Here is a 20,966-nt window from a genome sequence, read left to right as displayed (position 1 = left end):
ATTGCACTTCTATCCCTAACAGCCTCCCTGCCTTTATTTTTATTTTTTTACTATTTTTAAAATGGCATTTAGTCTGCCTGGTAGTGTGCTCACTACCAGGCAGACTTCCCCAGCAGGCACCACGTCACTGATGCCTGCTGGGGCCGGCACTTCCGCCCTTAGTTCTCCTAACAGGGTGCCTCCAGCGGTTTCACCACTACAACTCCCAGCATGCCCTGACATCTATTGGCTGTCAGGGCATGCTGGGAGTTGTAGTGGTAAAACAACTGGAGGCACCCAGGACAGGAGTTTCATGGGGGAAGGAGTGAGCCAGGAGCCGATGCGGGAGGGACGGGTGCGGGGGAGACTCTTCCTGCCGCTCGGTAAGTAAACCCAAACAACCCCCCGTACCTTGCAGCAGCGCCCCCCATCCCCCCCCGTACCTTGCAGCAGCGCCCCCCATCCCCCCGTACCTTGCAGCAGCGCCCCCCATCCCCCTGCACCTTGCAGCAGCTCCCCCCATCCCCCCGTACCTTGGAGCAGCACTCTCCGCACCTTGCTGGAGCAGCCAACCCCCCGCGCCGCCCGCACCTTGCAGCAGGGCCGTCGGCGAGTGCGGGAAGCCGATGCGCAGCCCTGGCTGTTACTGCGCCTGCGCAAAATTTTGACTGATGCCCTGCCGGAATCAGTCGGAATTTTGCAGTGACGTCACTCCGCACTGCATTCGGCCACTAGGAGGGCGCCCCCTAGTGGCCAAATTTCAAATTGCTTTTAAAATGTTTTAGAAGCATTTTTTTAAATAAAAGTATATTAGAGATATGTTGTAGTACTTAAGTACTACAACATATCAAAAAAAAAATTTCATGACAGTGCCCATTTAAACAAAACAGAAGAAGTATATCCGGAGTAAACAAAAATAACAGAGTCAAGCAACTAACTAGTCTGACAGAAAGGAGCATCTCAGTATCTTTTGGATATAGAGTCATCATTAGTAATGGGGGCATATTAATGGCAGGCGAGAGGATGGGGGCATGTTAATGGCAGGCGAGAGGTCTAAAGTATAACTGGTGGGGTATAAGTTGTGTAATGTGTGGATCCAATGAAAACAGATTTTGTATCAGAAACACCTTGGTGGAGGTATATACCATATTTATCAGCATATAACACGCACTGGCATATAATACGCACCCGTATTTTAACCGGGAAATTTAAGTTAAAAAAATAAAAGTCATATAAATTACTTGGACTAAATGCCACATCATCCCCAACTTTGTTTTCTTCTGCACCTCAGTTTGGTCCCATCCCCTCCAGTGCCACATCATTCCTTCCCTTTTATCAGTCCCTGTACCACATTTACCCCTCTTATCGCCACCCCCATGTCTCATCATTTCCCCCATGTCTCATGATTTCCCCCTGTCATAGACCACCACTAGCCATAGAGACATTAAGCATTTAGTGCCTTCCCACGATCATTTCCCCCTGTCTCATCATCCCCCACCCTGTCTCATCATGTCCCCCCATCATTCCCCCCTCATCATTTCCCCCTGTCTCATCATCCCCCCACCCTGTCTCATCATGCCCCCCATCATTCCCCCACCCTGTCTCATCATGTCCCCATCATTCCTCCCTCATCATCCCCCCACCCTGTCTCATCATGTCCCCCATCATCCCCCCCTCATCATCACCCCACCCTGTCTCATCATGCCCCCCCATCATTCCCCCCTCATCATTTCCCCCTGTCTCATCATCCCCCACCCTGTCTCCTCATGTCCCCCCATCATTCCTCCCTCATCATTTCCCCCTGTCTCATCATCCCCCCACCCTGTCTCATCATGCCCCCCATCATTCCCCCACCCTGTCTCATCATGTCCCCCATCATCTCCCCCTCATCATCCCCCCACCCTGTCTCATCATGTCCCCATCATTCCCCCTAATTATCCCCCACCCTGTCGCATCATGTCCCCCATCATTCCCCCCTCATCATCCCCCCACCCTGTCTCATCATCTCCCCCAACCTGTCTCATCATGCCCCCCATCATTCCCCCCCTCATCATTTCCCCCTGTCTCATCATCCCCCCATCATGTTCCTCCTATGCCAGTGGTCTTCAACCTGCGGACCTCCAGATGTTGCAAAACTACAACTCCCAGCATGCCCTGACAGCCAACGGCTGTCCGGGCAGGCTGGGAGTTGTAGTTTTGCAACATCTGGAGGTCCACAGGTTAAAGACCACTGTCCTATGCTATTCTTCCCCTCCCTCATCATTCCCCCTTTTCCCTGCTTTTCATATTTTTTAATTTTCCTTACCTGGCTGTGCTTCGGCTGTCTTGTGGGCTGCGGTCAGTGAAGCAAATGTGTTACGCCGAGCGCTTCGGGTCCCCGCTCCTCCCCGGAGCGCTCACAGCGTTCTCCTGTTCGCAGCGCCCCGGTCAGACCTGCTGACCGGGTGCGCTGCGATAATGTCCCCAGCCCGCTTGCGATGCGCATTCCGACCCGCTTGCCAGACTCGTTCCCCGTCTGTTCTGTCCCGGCGCGCGCGGCCCCGCTCCCTAGGGCGTGCGCGCCGGGTCTTTGCAATTTAAAGGGCCGGTGCGCCACTGATTGGAGCATGGGTTTTAATTAGTACCTTCACCTGTGCACTTCCCTATTTATTCCTCACTTCCCCTGCACTTCCTTGCCGGATCTTGTTGCCATTGTGCCAGTGAAAGCGTTTCCTTGTGTGTTCCTAGCTTGTGTTCCAGACCTCCTGCCGTTGCCCCTGAGTACGATCCTTGCTGCCTGCCCTGACCTTCTGCTACGTCCGACCCTGCTCTTGGCTACTCCCTTGTACCGTACCTATCTCAGCAGTTTGAGAGGTTGAGCTGTTGCCGGTGGATACGACCTGGTTGCTACCGCCGCTGCAAGACCATCCCGCTTTGCGGCGGGCTCTGGTGAAAACCAGTAGCAACTTTGAACCGGTCCACCGACACGGTCCACGCCAATCCCTCTCTGGCACAGAGGATCCACCTCCAGCCTGCCGAATCGTGACAGTAGATCCGGCCATGGATCCCGCTGAGGTCCCGCTGACAGTTGTCGCTGACCTCACCACGGTGGTCGCCCAGCAGTCGCAACAGATAGCGCAACAAGGCCACCAGCTGTCTCAACTGACCGTGATGCTACAGCAGCTTCTACCACAGCTTTAGCAACCATCTCCTCCGCCAGCTCCTGCACCTCCTCCGCAGCGAGTGGCCGCATCCAGCCTCCGTTTATCTTTGCCGGACAAATTTGATGGGGACTCTAAATTTTGCCGTGGTTTTCTCTCACAATTTTCCCTGCATTTGGAGATAATGTCGGACCAATTTCCAACTGAAAGGTCAAAGGTGGCTTTCGTGGTCAGCCTTCTGTCTGGGAAAGCCCTGTCATGTGCCACACCGCTCTGGGACCGCAGTGATCCTGTCACTGCCTCTGTACACTCTTTCTTCACGGAGATTCGAAGTGTCTTCGAGGAACCAGCCCGAGCCTCTTCTGCCGAGACTGCCCTGCTGAATCTGGTCCAGGGTGATTCTTCTGTTGGCGAGTACGCCATCCAATTCCGTACTCTCGCCTCCGACATTGACATGCGTTTTTCCGAAAGGCGTCAGGAGCTCCGCCAGGATATGGACTTTGTTCGCACAAGGCGGTTTCTCTCCCCGGCTCCTCTCTCCTCTGGTCCACTGCAATCCGTTCCTGTGGAGGCTATGGAAGTTGACCGGTCTCGCTTGACACCTCAAGAGAGGACACGCCGCCGCATTGAGAACCTTTGCCTGTACTGTGCCAGTACCGAACACTTCTTGAAGGATTGTCCTATCCGACCTCCACGTCAGAAAAGACGCACTCCGACTCCGCACAAAGGTGAGACAGCTCTAGGTGTGAACTCTGCTTCTCCACGTCTTACTGTGCCTGTGCGGATTTCTTCTTCTACCTTCTCCTTCTCAGCTGTGGTCTTCTTGGATTCCGGATCTGCAGGAAATTTTATTTTGGCCTCTTTCGTCAACAGGTTCAACATCCCGGTGACCAGTCTCGCCAGACCCCTCTACATCGCCTCTGTTAATAATGAAAGATTGGACTGTACTGTGCGTTACCGCACGGAACCCCTCTTAATGTGCATTGGACCCCATCACGAAAAGATTGAATTTCTGGTCCTCTCTAACTGCACTTTGGAAATTCTTCTTGGACTACCTTGGCTTCAACGTCATTCCCCAACCCTCGATTGGACCACCGGGGAGATCAAGAACTGGGGTCCTACTTGCCACAAGAACTGTCTTATGTCTGCTCCCAGTACTGTCAGTCAAAACCCTATGGCTCCTCCTATACCAGGTCTCCACAAGGCCTATCTGGACTATGCTGATGTTTTTTGCAAAAAACAAGCAGAGACTTTGCCTCCTCACAGGCCTTATGACTGCCCTATTGACCTCCTCCCTGGTACTACTCCACACCGGGGCAGAATCTATCCTCTGTCCACTTTGGAAACACAAGCCATGTCGGAGTACATCCAAGAGAATTTAAAAAGGGGGGTTATCCGCAAGTCTTCCTCCCCTGCCGGAGCTGGATTTTTCTTCGTTTAAAAAAAAACCGGCTCCTTACGACCTTACATTGACTACCGCGGTCTTAATAAAATCTCTATAAAAACCGCTATCCCCTACCTCTTATCTCGGAACTCTTTGACCGCCTATGTGGCGCCAACATCTTTACCAAATTGGACTTAAGAGGTGCATATAATCTCATCCGCATCAGGGAAGGGGACGAGTGGAAGACCGCGTTTAACACCAGAGATGGACACTTTGAATATCTGGTTATGCCTTTTGGGCTTTGCAACGCCCCTGCCGTCTTCCAAGACTTTGTAAATGAAACTTTTCGTGATCTTCTATATACCTGTGTTGTGGTCTACCTGGACGATATTTAGATTTTTTCTTCTAACCTAGAAGAACACCACCGGCATGTCCGCATGGTTCTTCAGAGACTTCGGGACAATCAATTATATGCCAAAATGGAAAAATGTCTCTTTGAATGTCAATCTCTTCCCTTCCTAGGATACTTAGTCTCTGGCCAGGGACTCCAAATGGACCCGGACAAACTATCAGCCGTATTGGATTGGCCACGCCCCTCCGGACTCCGTGCTATCCAACATTTCTTGGGGTTTGCCAATTATTACAGACAATTTATTCCACATTTTTCCACTATTGTGGCCCCAATCGTGGCCCTAACCAAGAAAAACGCCAAGCCTAAGTCCTGGCCTCCTCAAGCGGAAGAGGCGTTCAATCATCTCAAAACTGCCTTTTCTTCTGCTCCCGTACTCTCCAGACCTGATCCATCTAAACCCTTCTCACTGGAGGTAGACGCCTCCTCGGTGGGAGCTGGAGCGGTACTCCTACAGAAAAATTCTTCCGGACATGCTGTTACTTGTGGTTTCTTTTCTAGGACCTTCTCTCTGGCGGAGAAAAACTACTCCATTGGTGATCGAGAACTACTGGCCATAAAATTGGCGCTTGAGGAATGGAGGCACCTGCTGGAGGGATCCAAATACCCAGTTATTATATACACTGATCACAAGAATCTCTCTTATCTTCAGTCTGCCCAACGGCTGAACCCTCGCCAGGCTAGGTGGTCGTTGTTCTTTGCCCGTTTTAACTTTGAAATTCATTTTCGCCCCGCTGACAAGAACATTAGGGCTGACGCTATCTCTCGTTCATCGGATGCCTCTGAAATGGAAGCTTCCCCGCAACACATTATTCCTCCGGACTGTCTGATCTCCACTTTTCCAGCTTCCATCAGACAAACTCCTCCAGGGAAGACCTTCGTCTCTCCACGCCAGCGCCTCAGGATTCTCAGGTGGGGACACTCCTCACACCTCGCAGGCCATGCTGGCATCAAAAAATCCGTCCAGCTCATCTCTCGTTTTTATTGGTGGCCTACCCTATGTTGCTGATTTTGTTCGGGCTTGTACAGTCTGTGCTCGGGACAAGACCCCTCGCCAGAAGCCTGCTGGTCTACTCCATCCTCTGCCTGTTCCTGAGCGACCATGGTCTCAGATTGGTATGGACTTTATTACTGACTTACCTTTATCCCATGGCAACACAGTTATTTGGGTGGTCGTTGATTCCTTCTCCAAGATGGCACATTTTATCCCTCTTCCAGGTCTTCCTTCTGCACCTCAGTTGACGAAACAATTTTTTGTGCACATTTTTCACCTTCACGGGCTTCCTACGCATATCATCTCGGATAGAGGCATTCAATTTGTGTCGAAATTCTGGAGGGCCCTCTATAATCAACTTGAAATAAAATTAAACTTCTCGTCTTCTTATCATCCCCAATCCAATGGGCAAGTGGAAAGAATTAATCAGGTTCTTGGTGACTATTTGCAACATTTTGTTTCCTCCCGCCAGGATGACTGGGCCGATCTTCTACCATGGGACGAATTCTCATACAATTTCAGAATCTCTGAGTCTTCCGCTAAATCCCCATTTTTTGTGGTGTACGGCCGTGACCCTCTTCCCCCCCTTCCCACTCCCATGCCTTCTGGTTTGCCCGCTATTGATGAGGTGACTCGGGACTTCTCCACCATCTGGAAAGAGACTCAAAAATCTCTCCTACAGGCCTCATCCCGGATGAAGAGACATGCCGATAAAAAAAGAAGAACTCCCCCTGTTTTTTCTCCCGGAGACAAAGTATGGCTCTCCGCCAAGTATGTCCGCTTGTGTGTCCCCAGTTATAAACTGGGACCACATTATCTTGGTCCTTTTAAAATCAAATGCCAAATCAACCCTGTCTCCTACAAACTCCTTCTTCCTCCTTCTCTCCGTATTCCCAATGCTTTTCATGTCTCTCTCCTTAAACCACTCATCCTTAACCACTTCTCTCCCAAGGTTGTTCCCTCCTACTCCTCTTTCCGGGTCCTCTGACATCTTCTCGGTGAAAGAAATTCTGGCATCCAAGACGGTCAGAGGTAAAAAAAAAATTCTTGTAGATTGGGAGAATTGCGGCCCAGAGGAAAGGTCATGGGAACCCGAGGACAACATCCTTGACAAGAACCTTATCCACAAATTCTCAGGTTCTAAAAAGAGGGGGAGACCCAAGGGCCCCCCCCCTTGGGTCTCCCCCTCTTTTTAGAACCTGAGAATTTGTACTGTTACGCCGAGCGCTCCGGGTCCCCGCTCCTCCCCGGAGCGCTCACAGCGTTCTCCTGTTCGCAGCGCCCCGGTCAGACCTGCTGACCGAGTGCGCTGCGATAATGTCCCCAGCCGGGATGCGATTCGCGATGAGGGACGCGCCCGCTTGCGATGCACATTCCGACTCACTTACCAGACTCGTTCCCCGTCTGTGCTGTCCCGGCGCGCACGGCCCCGCTCCCTAGGGCGCTCGCGCGCCGGGTCTTTGCGATTTAAAGGGCCGGTGCACCACTGATTGGCGCATGGGTTTTAATCAGTACCTTCACCTGTGCACTTCCCTATTTATACCTCACTTCCCCTGCACTTCCTTGCCGGATCTTGTTGCCATTGTGCCACTGAAAGCGTTTCCTTGTGTGTTCCTAGCCTGTGTTCCAGACCTCCTGCCGTTGCCCCTGAGTACGATCCTTGCTGCCTGCCCTGACCTTCTGCTACCCTGCTCTTGTCTACTCCCTTGTACTGCGCCTATCTCAGCAGTCAGAGAGGTTGAGCCGTTGCCGGTGGATACGACCTGGTTGCTACCGCCGCTGCAAGACTATCCCGCTTTGCGGCGGGCTCTGGCGAAAACCAGTAGCAACTTAGAACTGGTCCACCGACACGGTCCACGCCAATACCTCTCTGGCACAGAGGATCCACCTCCAGCCTGCCGAATCGTGACAAGATGAGTGGCGTCCTCTCCCATCTCCTCTGCGCGGCATCAGGGACGTCCCTTTTCGGTGGCGACTACAAAAAATGAAAAGTGATGTCACTGATGCCGCGCAGAGAAGCCGGGAGAGGACATCACTCATCTGCTTCACTGACCGCAGCCCACAAGACCCACCGCCTGACCTGACCTGCCGAAGCACAGCCAGGTAAGGAAAATTAAAAGAATATGAAACGCAGGGAAAAGGGGGAATGATGAGGGAGGGGGGAGATAAGAAAAATTTAAAGTAAAATTGTCACTTTTTTTTTCTCCCGCACTATCCACAGGTACTGGTGGATAGTGTGGAAGACGCTGATTAAAAGGTAGGGCAGATCCGGACAAGGTAGGGCTCATTTTAATCAGCGTCTCCCGCACTATCCACCAGTACCTGGGGATAGTGTGGGAGAAAACAAGTGACAGTTTTCCAGAGAGGGGAGGAGACGCCGCTGGTCACTGATTTAAAGTGGCCGAGGCCGTGCTGCTAATACTTAACAAGCAGCTGCTGCTGCGGCCACTTTAAATCAGTGACCAGAAGATTTATTGGCGTATAACATGCAGGCAGGCTTTTTGCCTTAAATCTAAGTTTTAAAAGTGCGTGTTATATGCCGATAAATACGGTATTTTCTTCTATAGTGGAGATGCACTCGCAAACACACACACATATCGGTCCTCATTTACTATTGCAAACCCAACATGTTTTGTCGGGTTGTGTGTCAGAAATTGTGTCTGCACCAGAATTTGCACCAGAATTTGCTCCAGAATTAAAAAAAAAAAAAACAGACTAACTGTCCATTTTACTAAGAAAACCCAAAAAATAAATACACTACCTTGGACAAGGACAGCCAGAAACATTAAAGCAGTCAGAGACTCCTTTAGGTGCTTTTTGCATACTCCAGGCAGACTTTCATGTGTATTTTACTGATGCTAGGCTTTGTCTCTGGACATAAAGCAAAGATTAGTATAGTGCTGCAGTAATGGCTGACCTTCTGGAAGTTCCTCCCATTTGCACACAGGATCTTTGGAACTCAACAAAAGTGATCATTTAGCTCTTGGTCATGTCTGTTACCAAGGTCCTTCTCCCCTGGTTACTTAGTTTGGCAGGTGGCTGGCTCAAGGAAGACTCCTGGTTATTTCAAACTTCTTCCATTTAAGAATTATAGGAGGCCACTCTGCTTTTGTACCCTTCTTTAGATTTGTGGCTTTATACATCCCTGCCTTTAAAGGCATACTCTGGTGGAAAACATTATTTATTTATTTTTTTAAATCAACTGATGCCAGAAAGTTAAAAAGATTTGTAAATTACTTCTATTTAAAAATCTCAATCCTTCCAGTACTTATCAGCTGCTGTAGGGAGAGTGAGCCCTAGAAACACTCTCCCTGCCTACTTGCCCATCCACCCTAAACGGCAGATCGACAACCACGGTGCTGGTCTCTTCCTGTGCTAAAGTGTAATGGGTGTAAGATTCAGATATAATACTGCACACAGTCAGGGACAGATCAGAAACATAACTGGAAAACATGGATAAAAAAGGAGGTGGATGTGTAGCCCACTCAAGTCCTGAGGTTAACTGGATTGGTCTATGTCCTTAAAAAAAACCTAATCATGTAAGGAAAACATATATAATGGAAATTATGTATTAAACCAGTTCTCAAAGGATAGTAGAAACAAGAGAAGAAAAAGAAGAAAAAAGAAGAAGAAAAAAGATTGGAAGAAGAAAAAATAATAAAATTAAATAAAAAATTAGCAAAAGTATATGGATACCTAATAGTATGACCTGAATCAAGGATAGTTAAAATTGTAACAACATTTATTAATATACAACACTTCACATCTGGGCAGGGCCCTTGAACAAGATGTTCTACAAAAATAGTAATAGCAGGCTTGAAACACATATTTAAAAAAAAATACTATAAAACAACCACCTGTAAATAAATATGCATAGAGATATAGCCTTGAATAAATGTACGTATATATAGGAACGTAGTAGAAACAAGTCCAACAATATAGTGGTGACTGATGTTCTGAATGACAATTCAGGGAGCGATATATAAAGTTGCCAGGGATAGTTCAATGCCAGAATAATTAATACCTGCCAGCAGGGATGTAGTTCCACTTACTTGGCGATGTATGCAGCCGGCGTCCTCAAGGATGGTAATCACCAGAGTGACGGCAAAGTCAGCGCTGGCATGAAGTGGCATCCGGTCTCTGTACAGGTGAGAGGTCCCGGCAAGATGCAGGCTGGCACGGATGTGCGTCCAGCCCAAGTGATCCTCGTAGGCATGAGCAGGTGAATACAATGCAGGCAATAGTCTTATTGCAATCCCTGGCATCCTCGTATTGGAGGTAGCAAGAGATCACGTTGATCATCAGTGGTCCTAAAAATGCGGTACTGCAGCGCTGTCAAGGCTCAAATCAGGCTATACCAGTCATATAATGGTGGTTGTGATATAAAATTTAATAGAATAAAAGGCTATAAGCGTTTCAAGACAATAGTTTCATTCCTCATTAGCCAGAAAATGTATCCCCTTACTATCTCAGGATTCAGGTTTATATGACAAATTAATGATGTCACATTTGGAGGAGGAGAAAAAAGATCTATAAAACCTGGAAAAATATTGCACATATAGGTTGTCTATATAAAGATATGACTAGATATGTTATACATAGATTAACTATAAAAAAAAGAAAAGAAAAGCAAGAGATAACAATGAAGAAAAAGAAAAAAACAAGAACATGAACATCTAGAAATACTGTTTATAAAGCAATGATATAGAATAAAAATACCATTTACCGTATTTATCGGGGTATACCACGCACCGGCCTATAACACGCACCCTCAATTTACCAAGGATATTTGGGTAAAAAAAGTTTTTTACCCAAATATCCATGGTAAAATGAGGGTGCGTGTGTGCCCCGATACACCCCCAGGAAAGGCAGGGGGAGAGAGGCTGACGCTGCCCGCTTCTCTCCCCCTGCCTTTCCTGGGGTCTAGAGCCCTGCTGCCGGCCCTTCTCTCCTCCTGGCTATCGGCGCCGCTGCCCGTTCTGTCCCCCTGACTATCGGTGTCACGCCCCATTGCCGGCGCCGATAGCCAGGGGGAGAGAAGCGGCGCCGACAGCCAGGGGGAGAGAAGGGGCAGCGGCACCCATTGCCGGCGCCGCTGCCCCATTGCCTCCCCCCATCCCCGGTGGCATAATTATCTGTTGCCTGGGTCGGGTCCGCACTGCTTCAGGCCTCCGGCGTGCGTCCCCTGCGTCGTTGCTATGCATGGCGCGGCGCACTGACGTCATGCGCCGCGCCGTGCAGCGCATAGCAATGACGCCGGGGACGCACGCCGGAGGCCTGCAGCAGCGCGGACCTGACACCGATAGTCAGGGGGACAGAATGGGCAGCGGCGCCTTTAGCTAGGGGGAGAGAAGGGCTGGCAGCAGGGCTCTAGACCCCAGGAAAGGCAGGGGGAGAGAATCGGGCAGCAACGGCCTCTCTCCCCCTGCCTTTCCTGGGGGTGTATTGGCGTATAACACGCACATAGACTTTAGGCTAAAAATGATAAACTAAAAAGTGCGTGTTATACGCCGATAAATACGGTATTTACCAAAAAATTTTCCCAATACCATCATGTTATCTTTATATTTCATCTTTATTTTTATATTCATTTTAACCAACCTATAGTGGAGCATTGATCCCTTTATTTTTATTCTATATCATATGCCTTTTTTGGCATTGAACTATCCTTTATTTATTTTTTTATTCTATATTATATGCCTTTTTCTGGCATTGAACTATCCCTGGCAACTTTATACATCGCTCCCTGAATTGTCATTCAGAACATCAGTCACCACTATATTGTTGGACTTTTTTCTACTACGTCCCTATATATATGCACATTTTATTTAAAGCTATATCTATATGCATATTTATTTACAAGTGGTTGTTTTATAGTTTTTTTTTTTTTTTTTTATGTATTTCCTGCCTGCTATTACTATTTATATAACATTTGGTGCAAGGTCCCTGCCCAGATGTGAAGTGTTATATATTAGTAAATGTTGTTACAATTTATTCAGGTCATACTATTAGGTATCCATATACTTACGCTATTTTTTTAATTTAATTTTATAATTTTTTCTTCTTCCAATCTTTTTTCTTCTTCTTCTTCCAATCTTTTTTCTACTATACTTTGAGGACTGGTTTAATATATAATTTCCATTATATATGTTTTCCTTTATATAATTGGAAAACAACCAAACAACCAGATAAGCCAGACAGGATATAAATATACAAACAAAGCAGGATATAGTGTGGTAACATAGAGTTTAGAAACCGGAATCAAGATAAACAGCAGATATGAATAAATGAGCAAGGCCAGATATGGAATGAGTAAACAGCAGAAACCAGGAGATGCAGGGGAAAACAGATGAACTGAATGTCAAACACTAAACAGGTCAGGAAACATAGAACACTGTTCACACTGGACACTGAACAAACATCTTACTCCAAACATGGCGGGACATCAATACTATCACAAAAATCGACTTCAAGCCAGGGGGCACACTCCACCGTGTGATCAGGATACTGGCCTAAAAGGAGACAGAAATATAATACAACAAACACTAGACTGAGGATGGGATGAGTCTGAACAGACTTCACAAAAGCCAAACTCCAAAACATGGAGGAATACAGGTCAGGATGCCAAACAGGAATAATACAAAAGCAAACTCCAAACATGGAGAAATACAGGTCAGGATACAAAACAGGAATAATACAAAACATAACTCCAAACATGGTGGACCAAACACAGAGCACAGATGCAAGCAAGACTCACAGTTTGAACACAAAATAGGAAAGCAAGGTTAATGGTGCGTTCACACTGAGTAATTCAAGAGGAATTTACTTGAGTAATTCCTTTTGAATTTTCCTCTCCAAATTAATGCACATCTCCTCTGCCCATTGACTTTAATGTTTTTTCTGCTGTCCTGTTCACACTGCGGAAATTCTGCTAGCAGAATTCCGACACGGAATTCCTTTCCGCTTGAAGAAAGAACATGTTCAAGCGGAATACGTGAGCATAAACCAATAGAAGTCTATGGTAAAAAAAAAACATTCTGCCCGACATTGTTTTCAAGAGGAATTCAAGCAGAATTCAAGTGGAATTTGAGCGGAATTCAGAAAAGTAGATTAAGTAGCCTCCTCCTTCATTCCTCATCATTTCCGCATGGAATTTCCGCTTGAATTCCACTTGAATTCCGTTTGATGGATAAAATGACAGAAGGCAACAATTTCCTGACCGAAATTATTCCTCGTGACTTCCTTTTGAATTCCTCGGTGTGAACGCACACTAATGCAGAATGGACATACATAATCCTAAAAAACAGACAGATATACTTCAGACTAAAATCTATCATAAATAGGCAAAATAATAACTAGAGACGTGCGAAATTTGATTCGGCCAGTATGAGGAGACCATACAGTGGCTGAATGACACAGCGTGGAGGTGTTGGCAGCATGAGGAGACCATATAGTGGCTGAATGACACAGCTTGGATGTGGCTGAAGCATGAGGAGACCATATAGTGGCTGAATGACACAGTGTGGAGATGTTGGCAGCAGGAGGAGACCATATAGTGGCTGGATGACACAACGTGGAGGTGTTGGCAGCATGAGGAGACCATAGAGTTGCTGAATGACACAGCCTGGAACTGGAAGCAGCATGAGTAGACACTAGGGCTTCACAATCCCTAAGATTAAAAGATGAATTTTGAAATTTGAATTGAAGATTTAGGGTAGTTAGTGCTACCATAAAAAATGTTAGGCCCAGGAACAGGTCCAGCAGCATCAGTAAACCATATATTGGCTGAATGGTACAGCCTGGAGTTGGCTGAAGCATGAGGAGACCATATAGTGTCTGAATGGCACAGCCTGGAGTTGGCAGAAGCATGAGGAGACCATTGAAATTTAAAATTTTTAAATAGAAATGTAAGATTTTGAAATTGAAATTGAGGATTTTGAAATTTAAATTTTGAAATTTGAACTCCCAAGTTTTAGGTTCCCGGGCCCATGTCACATGTCACATGGCAGCACAATGACAGAGCCTGGAAGTGGCATCAGTATGAGGAGACCATGTAGTTGTTGAATGACACAGCCTGGAGCTGGCAGCAGCATGAGTAGACACTAGGGCTTCACAATCCCCAAGATTAAATGATGAATTTTGAAATTTCCATTGAAGATGTATTGTACCTAGAGGTACAATAAACATATATAGGTAATGTCCTAGGCCCAACAGCATCACTAAAGCATGTAGTTGCTGAATGACCAAGACTAGAGCTGGCAGCAGCTTGAGTACACAAGAGGGCTTCACAACCCCTAAGATTAAGTGATGAATTTTGAAATTTCCATTGAAGATGTATGGTACCTAGTGCTACCATAAATATATATAGGTAATGTCCTAGGCCCAGAAGCATCACTAAACCGTGTAGTTGCTGAATGAGAAACACTGGAGCTGGCTTAAGCATCAGTAAACCATATATTGGATGAATGGCACAGGCTTGGGGTGGCTGAAGCATCAGTAAAACATATATTGGATGAATGGCACAGCCTGGAGGTGGCTGAAGCATGAGGATACCATATAGTTTCTGAATGGCAAAGCTTGGAGTTGGCAGAACATGAGGAGACCATTGAAATTTTAGATTTTTTAAATAGAAATTTAAGATTTTGAAATTGAAATGGAGGATTTTGAAATTGAAATTTTAACTCCCAAGTTTTAGTGTCCCGGGCCTCGACGTGTGGGTACAAAGGACAAAATCTAACAAGGAGTCACATGTCACATGGAAGCACAATGGCATAGCTTGGAGGTGGCATCAGTATGAGGAGACCATATGGTGGCTGAATGAGAAAGCCTGGAGGTGGCATTAGTATGAGGAGACCATATAGTGACTGAATGACTGCCTGGAGTTTGTGGCAGCATGGGGAGACCATATAGTGGCTGAATGGCACAGCATGGAGTTTGTGGCAGCATTAGGAAACCATACAGTGGCTGAATGGCACAGCCTGGAGTTTGTGGCAGCATGAGGAGACCATATAATGTCTTAATGGCACAGCCTGGAGGCGACTGAAGCATGAGGAGACCATATAGTGTCTGAAAGGCACAGTCTGGAGGTGGCTGAAGCATGAGGAAACCATATAGGGTATGAATGGCACAGCCTGGAGGTGGCTGAAGCATCAGTAAACCATATATTGGATGAATGGCACAGCCTGGAGGTGGTTAAAGCCTACGTAAACCATATATTGGATGAATGGCAGAGCCTTGAGGTGGCTGTAGCATCAGTAAACCATATATTGGATGAATGACCCAGCCTGCAGGTGTTGGCAGCAAGAGTAGACACTAAAGGTTCACAATCCCTGAGATTAAAAGATGAATTTTGAAATTTTAATTGAAGATTTATGGGAGCTAGTGCTACCATAAGAACTTTTAGGCCCATGCCCAGCAGCATCAGTAAACCATATATTGGCTGAATGACACAGCCTGGAGGTGGCTGAATCATGAAGAGACCATATAGTGGCTGAATGGCACAGTCTGGAGTTGGCAGAAGCATGTGGAAACCATTGAAATGTAAGATTTTTACATTTAAATTTAAGATTTTGAAATTGAAAGTGAGGATTTTGAAATCGAAATTTTAACTCCCAAGTTTTAGGGCCCCGGCGTGTGGTTACAAAGGCCCAAATTTAACAAGCAAGTCACATAGTAGCACAATGACAGAGCCTGGAGGTGGCATCAGTATGAGGAGACAATATGCTGGCTGAATGACTGCGTGGAGTTTGTGGCAGCATAAAGAGACCATATAGTGGCTGAATTGCACAGCCTGGAGGTTATTGAAGCATGAGGATACCATATAGTGGCTGAATGAGACAGCTTGGAGTTGGCAGCAGCAGCATCAGAAGTCCTGAAAGTGACCCTAATGCAGAGGAATTTCTGAAACTGAGCACCAGCACCTTAATTATGTTTTGCAGTATCCATGGCAGCACAATGAGAGAGCCCGGAGGTGGTAGCATCAGCATGAGGACATCATAGAGCAGCACAATTAGAGAGCCTGGAGGTGGCAGCATCAGCATGGGGAGACCATATGGCGGCACAATGACAGTGCCTGGAGGTGGTAGCATCAGCATGAGGAGATCATATGGTGGCATAATGACAGAGCTTGGAGGCGGTAGCATCAGCATGAAAAGACCACAGAGCAGCACAATGAGAGAGCATGGAGGTGGCAGCATCAGCGTGAGGAGACCATATGGTGGCACAATGACGGAGCAAGGAGGAGGTAGCATTAGCATGAGGAGACCTTAGAGCAGCACAATGAGAGAGTCTGGAGGTGACAGCATCAGCATGAGGAGACCATATGGCAGAACAATGACAAAGCCTGGAGGTGGTAGCATTAGCATGAGGAGACCATAGAGGAGAACAATGACAGAGCCTTGAGGTGGCAGCAGCAGCATGAGGGCCATGCCAAGTGAGGGTTGAGTCTGAAGAACCCACTGACTGTTGACTGGGGGTGTTGGATGTCACTTGGGATGAAGACAGTGACCGAGTGAACCGATCAATCACGGTTGCTGGGTTGCTGGTCGAGACATGACTGCTAGCTGACATCGGGAGCTCAGACATCTTGCTGCGACTCTGGCTGCCACACGACCCTACTCTGCTACGACCTCTGCCTGTGCCTGATGAATTTAGGCCTCTGCCACTCCACTGTGCACGTCCTGGCACTACTCTGCCTTACATACTTATTGCGTATATGAGGGGAGTACAATATGCTTCACTACGCTTAAAACAGTATTTGTCTAGAACAGCAGCAGGTGTGAACTAATAACTGTCCTTTCACAGTATATAGGCCCTTGACAGATTAACAGGTACAAAATAGTACACTACTTAAATGTAGGTATGTGGTATGCAATTAGGAGGGCAGCAAAATGCACTACAGCACACTTAAAAAAGTACCTGAGTAAAACACCAGCCGGTGACTACTTTTGCCTTGACTATCACAGTATGTATGCCCTTGTCAGATTAACATGTACAAAATAGTACATTTCTTAGATGTACAATAGAGATAAGTGGGTAAGCTCACCGCAGGTATACCATCCACCGCACGGCAGGTGTAAGGCAGCACCAATAGTCCAGAGGAATGGAAAAGAATCCAGTGATGGATCAATGCAAGGAAAGTCCCATTTATTAGAATATAATCCAGAGACACAAAGTGAACAAGGTAATGCGTTTCAGGCGATGACGCCCTTAGTCATACATTTTACAGAGTGAAGTTCTTCAGTTAAATAGGGGAAGCAACTTAGGAAAGATGGAGTACACCTGTCCCGAGTTGCTTAACACTTAACATACTTCACACACACTGCGCACAAGTACATGCAGGCAGTACAGCATCCCTGATGGTACAAGGTAAAGAGAGAGTCACACTCCCACAAAGAGGTGGAGATTTTTGTAAAAAGGTTCTTGCACGCAACATTTTATAGATGGTTACACTTAAAAAAAAGGGTGCCCACTGGACTGAACAGAAGACAGGACACATTGTTATATTATTATTAATCTCATGTTTTATTATTCCTTGATGTCTTCTGCATCCATTCAGTGACCATCCATGTTATATCTCAATTATTTCACTCAACTCGTTTCGTTATCTTTGGCTCTGCTGTTTATATACATGTATATGTACAATTATTTTTGCTTTATTCATCTGGCTTTAGCAGCATCCATCAAGTTTCTTCACTTATTTGTTTGATTCATATGTCCTTTCTGGACTTTTACATGTTAAGGGTTCAGCAACTCGGGACAGGTTTATCACATCTTCCCTGAGTTGCTTCCCCTATTTAACTGAAGAACCTCACTCTGTAAGATGTATGACTAAGGGCGGCATCGCCTGAAACACATTACCTCTTTCACTTTTTGTCTCTGGATTTTATTATAATAAACAGATTTTCTTTGCATCGATCCATTGCTGGCTTCTTTTCCACTACTTAGATGTAGGTATGAGGTATCAGGTATGCACTTATGGGGGCAGAAATATGTGGTACAGTACGCTTAAAAAATGGATTTTTATAAAACACCAGCCGGCGTTTACTTTTGCCGGGACTTTCACAGTATGTAGCCCCATGACAGACTAGCAGGTAAAAAATAGTACACTACTTAGAGATGGAGGTATTTTGCATGTACTTATAAGGGCAGAAAAATGCGCTACAGTACACTTAAAAACTCAGTATTTTTGTAAAACACCAGCCAGTGATTACTTTTTGCTTGGACTTTCACAGTATTTAGTCCCTTGACAGACTAACAGGTACAAAATAGTACACAACGTAGATGTAGGTATGTGGTATCAGGTATGCACTTATGGGGGCAGAAAAATGCGGTACAGTAAGCTTAAAAAAACTTATTTTAGTAAAACACCAACCGGTGTTTACTTTTGCCTGGACTTTCACAGTATGTAGCCCCACGACAGATTAGCAGGTAAAAAACATAGTACACTACTTAGAGATGGAGGTATTTTGTATGCACTTATAAGGGCAGAAAAATGCGCTACAGTATAGTTAAAAACTCCGTATTTTTGTAAAACACCAGCCAGTGATTACTTTTTGCCTGGACTTTCACAGTATTTAGTCCCTTGACAGATTAACAGGTACAAACTAGTACACTACTTAGATGTACGTATGTGGTATGCACTCATGAGGGCAGAAAAATACGGTACAGTACGCTTAACTCCTTAACGACCACGGATGTAAATGTACGTCCGGGTGCAGTGGTATTTTGCCCATCAGGACATACATTTACATCCTGTGTATGACCGCGAGCATCGGAGCAGTGCTCGCGTTATACATGGCAGGTTCCGGCTGCTAGCAGCAGCCGGGGACCTGCCGGTAATGGCCAACATCCGCGGTCACGCGGCTGTCTGCCATTAACCCCTCAGATGCCGTGATCAGTACAGATCACAGGATCTGCGGCAGTACGCTTGTGAAAATAGATGATCGGATCGCCCCCAGCGCTGCGGTGGGGATCAAATCATCTATAATGGCGGATTGAGGTCCCGTCACCTGCCTCCGTCTGTCTACCGGCATCTCCTGCTCTGGTCTGAGATCGAGCAGACCAGAGCAGAAGATCACCGATAATACTGATCAGTACTATGTCCTATGCATAGCACTGAACAGTATTAGCAATCAAATGGTTTCTATAGATACTGCCATGTTCCCTATGGAGACATAAAAAGTGTAAAAAAAAAAAGTAGAAACATTGTAAAAAAAAAAAAGTAGAAAAAAAAAAAGTTAAAAAAACCCTTCCCCAATAAAAATAGTCAGTTTTTCCAATTTTACCCCCAAAAAGCGTAATTTTTTAAATAAACATATTTGGTAATGCCGCGTGCATAAATGTCCAAACTATCAAAATATAATGTTAATGATCCCGTACGGTGAACGGTGTAAACGTAAAGAATAAAAAAAAAATCCAAAAATGCTGCTTTTTAGTCACATTTTATTTTAAAAAAGTTTACAAAAAATTATCTAAAAGTTTTACATATGCAAATTTGGTATCGAAAAAAAGTACAGATGACAGCACAAAAAATTAGCCCACATAACACCCTATATACTGAAAAATAAAAAGTGGTCAAAATAGGGCTATTTTAGGTTACTGATTTTGTACAGAAAGTTTTAGTTTTTCTTTAAGCGGTACAAAAATATAAAAGTATCTAGCCATGGATACCGTTTTAATCGCATTGACCCACAGAATAAAGAATACATGTCATTTTTACTGTAAAGTGTAAATTGTGAAAACAAAACCCTCCAAAATTTACTAAATTGTGGTTTTCATTTAAATTTCCTACCTAAAAAAAATTGGGGGGCTTGCCGTACATTTTATGGTAAAATGAGAGGTTTCATTACAAAGTACAATTGGTCACGCAAAAAACAAGCCCTTATATGGGTCTGTAGATGGAAATATAAAAGAGTTATGGATTTTAGAAGGTGAGGAGTTAATAACGAAAACGTGAAAATAAAATTGGCCTGGTCCTTAACCCCTTAAGGACCAGGCCATTGTACACCTTAAGAACCAGAGCGTTTTTTGCAAATCTGACCACTGTCACTTTAAACATTAATAACTCTAGAATGCTTTTAGTTATCATTCTGATTCCGAGATTGTTTTTTCGTGACATATTCTACTTTAACTTAGTGGTAAAATTTTATGGTAACTTGCATCCTTTCTTGGTGAAAAATCCCCAAATTTGATGAAAAAAATTAAAATTTTGCATTTTTCTAACTTTGAAGCTCTCTGCTTGTAAGGAAAATAGATATTCAAAATAATTTTTTTCTTGGTTCACATATAAAATATGTCTACTTTATGTTTGCATCATAAAATTTATGAGTTTTTACTTTTGGAAGACACCAGAGGGCTTCAAAGTTCAGCAGCAATTTTGAAATTTTTCACAAAATTTTCGAACTCGCTATTTTTTAGGGACCAGTTCAGGTTTGAAGTGGATTTGAAGGGTCTTGATATTAGAAATACCCCATAAAAGACCACATTATAAAAACTACACCCCCCAAAGTATTCAAAATGACATTCAGTAAGTGTATTAACCCTTTAGGTGTTTCACAGGAATAGCAGCAAAGTGAAGGAGAAAATTCTAAATCTTCATTTTTTACACTCGCATGTTCTTGTAGACCCAATTTTTGAATTTTTGCAAGGGGTAAAAGGAGAAAATTTTTACTTGTATTTGAAACCCAATTGCTCTCGAGTAAGCACATACCTCATATGTCTATGTTAATTGTTCAGCGGGCGCAGTAGAGGGCTCAGAAGGGAAGGAGCGACAAATGGTTTTTGGGGTGCATGTCACCTTTAGGAAGCCCCTATGGTGCCAGGACAGCAAAAAAAAAACACATGGCATACCATTTTGGAAACTAGACCCCTCGGGAAACGTAACAAGGGGTAAAGTGAACCTTAATACCCCACAGGTGATTCACGACTTTTGGATATATAAAAAATGTTTTTTTTTAAATTACCTAAAATGCTTGGTTTCCCAAAAATTTTACATTTTTAACAAGGATAATAGCAGAAAATACCCCCCAAAATTTGAAGCCCAATTTCTCCCAATTCAGA

The sequence above is a fragment of the Hyla sarda genome, chromosome 10 (assembly GCF_029499605.1).
Source record: "Hyla sarda isolate aHylSar1 chromosome 10, aHylSar1.hap1, whole genome shotgun sequence".
Taxonomy (NCBI): Eukaryota; Metazoa; Chordata; class Amphibia; order Anura; family Hylidae; genus Hyla; species Hyla sarda.
Note: the sequence above shows the minus strand (reverse complement) of the source record.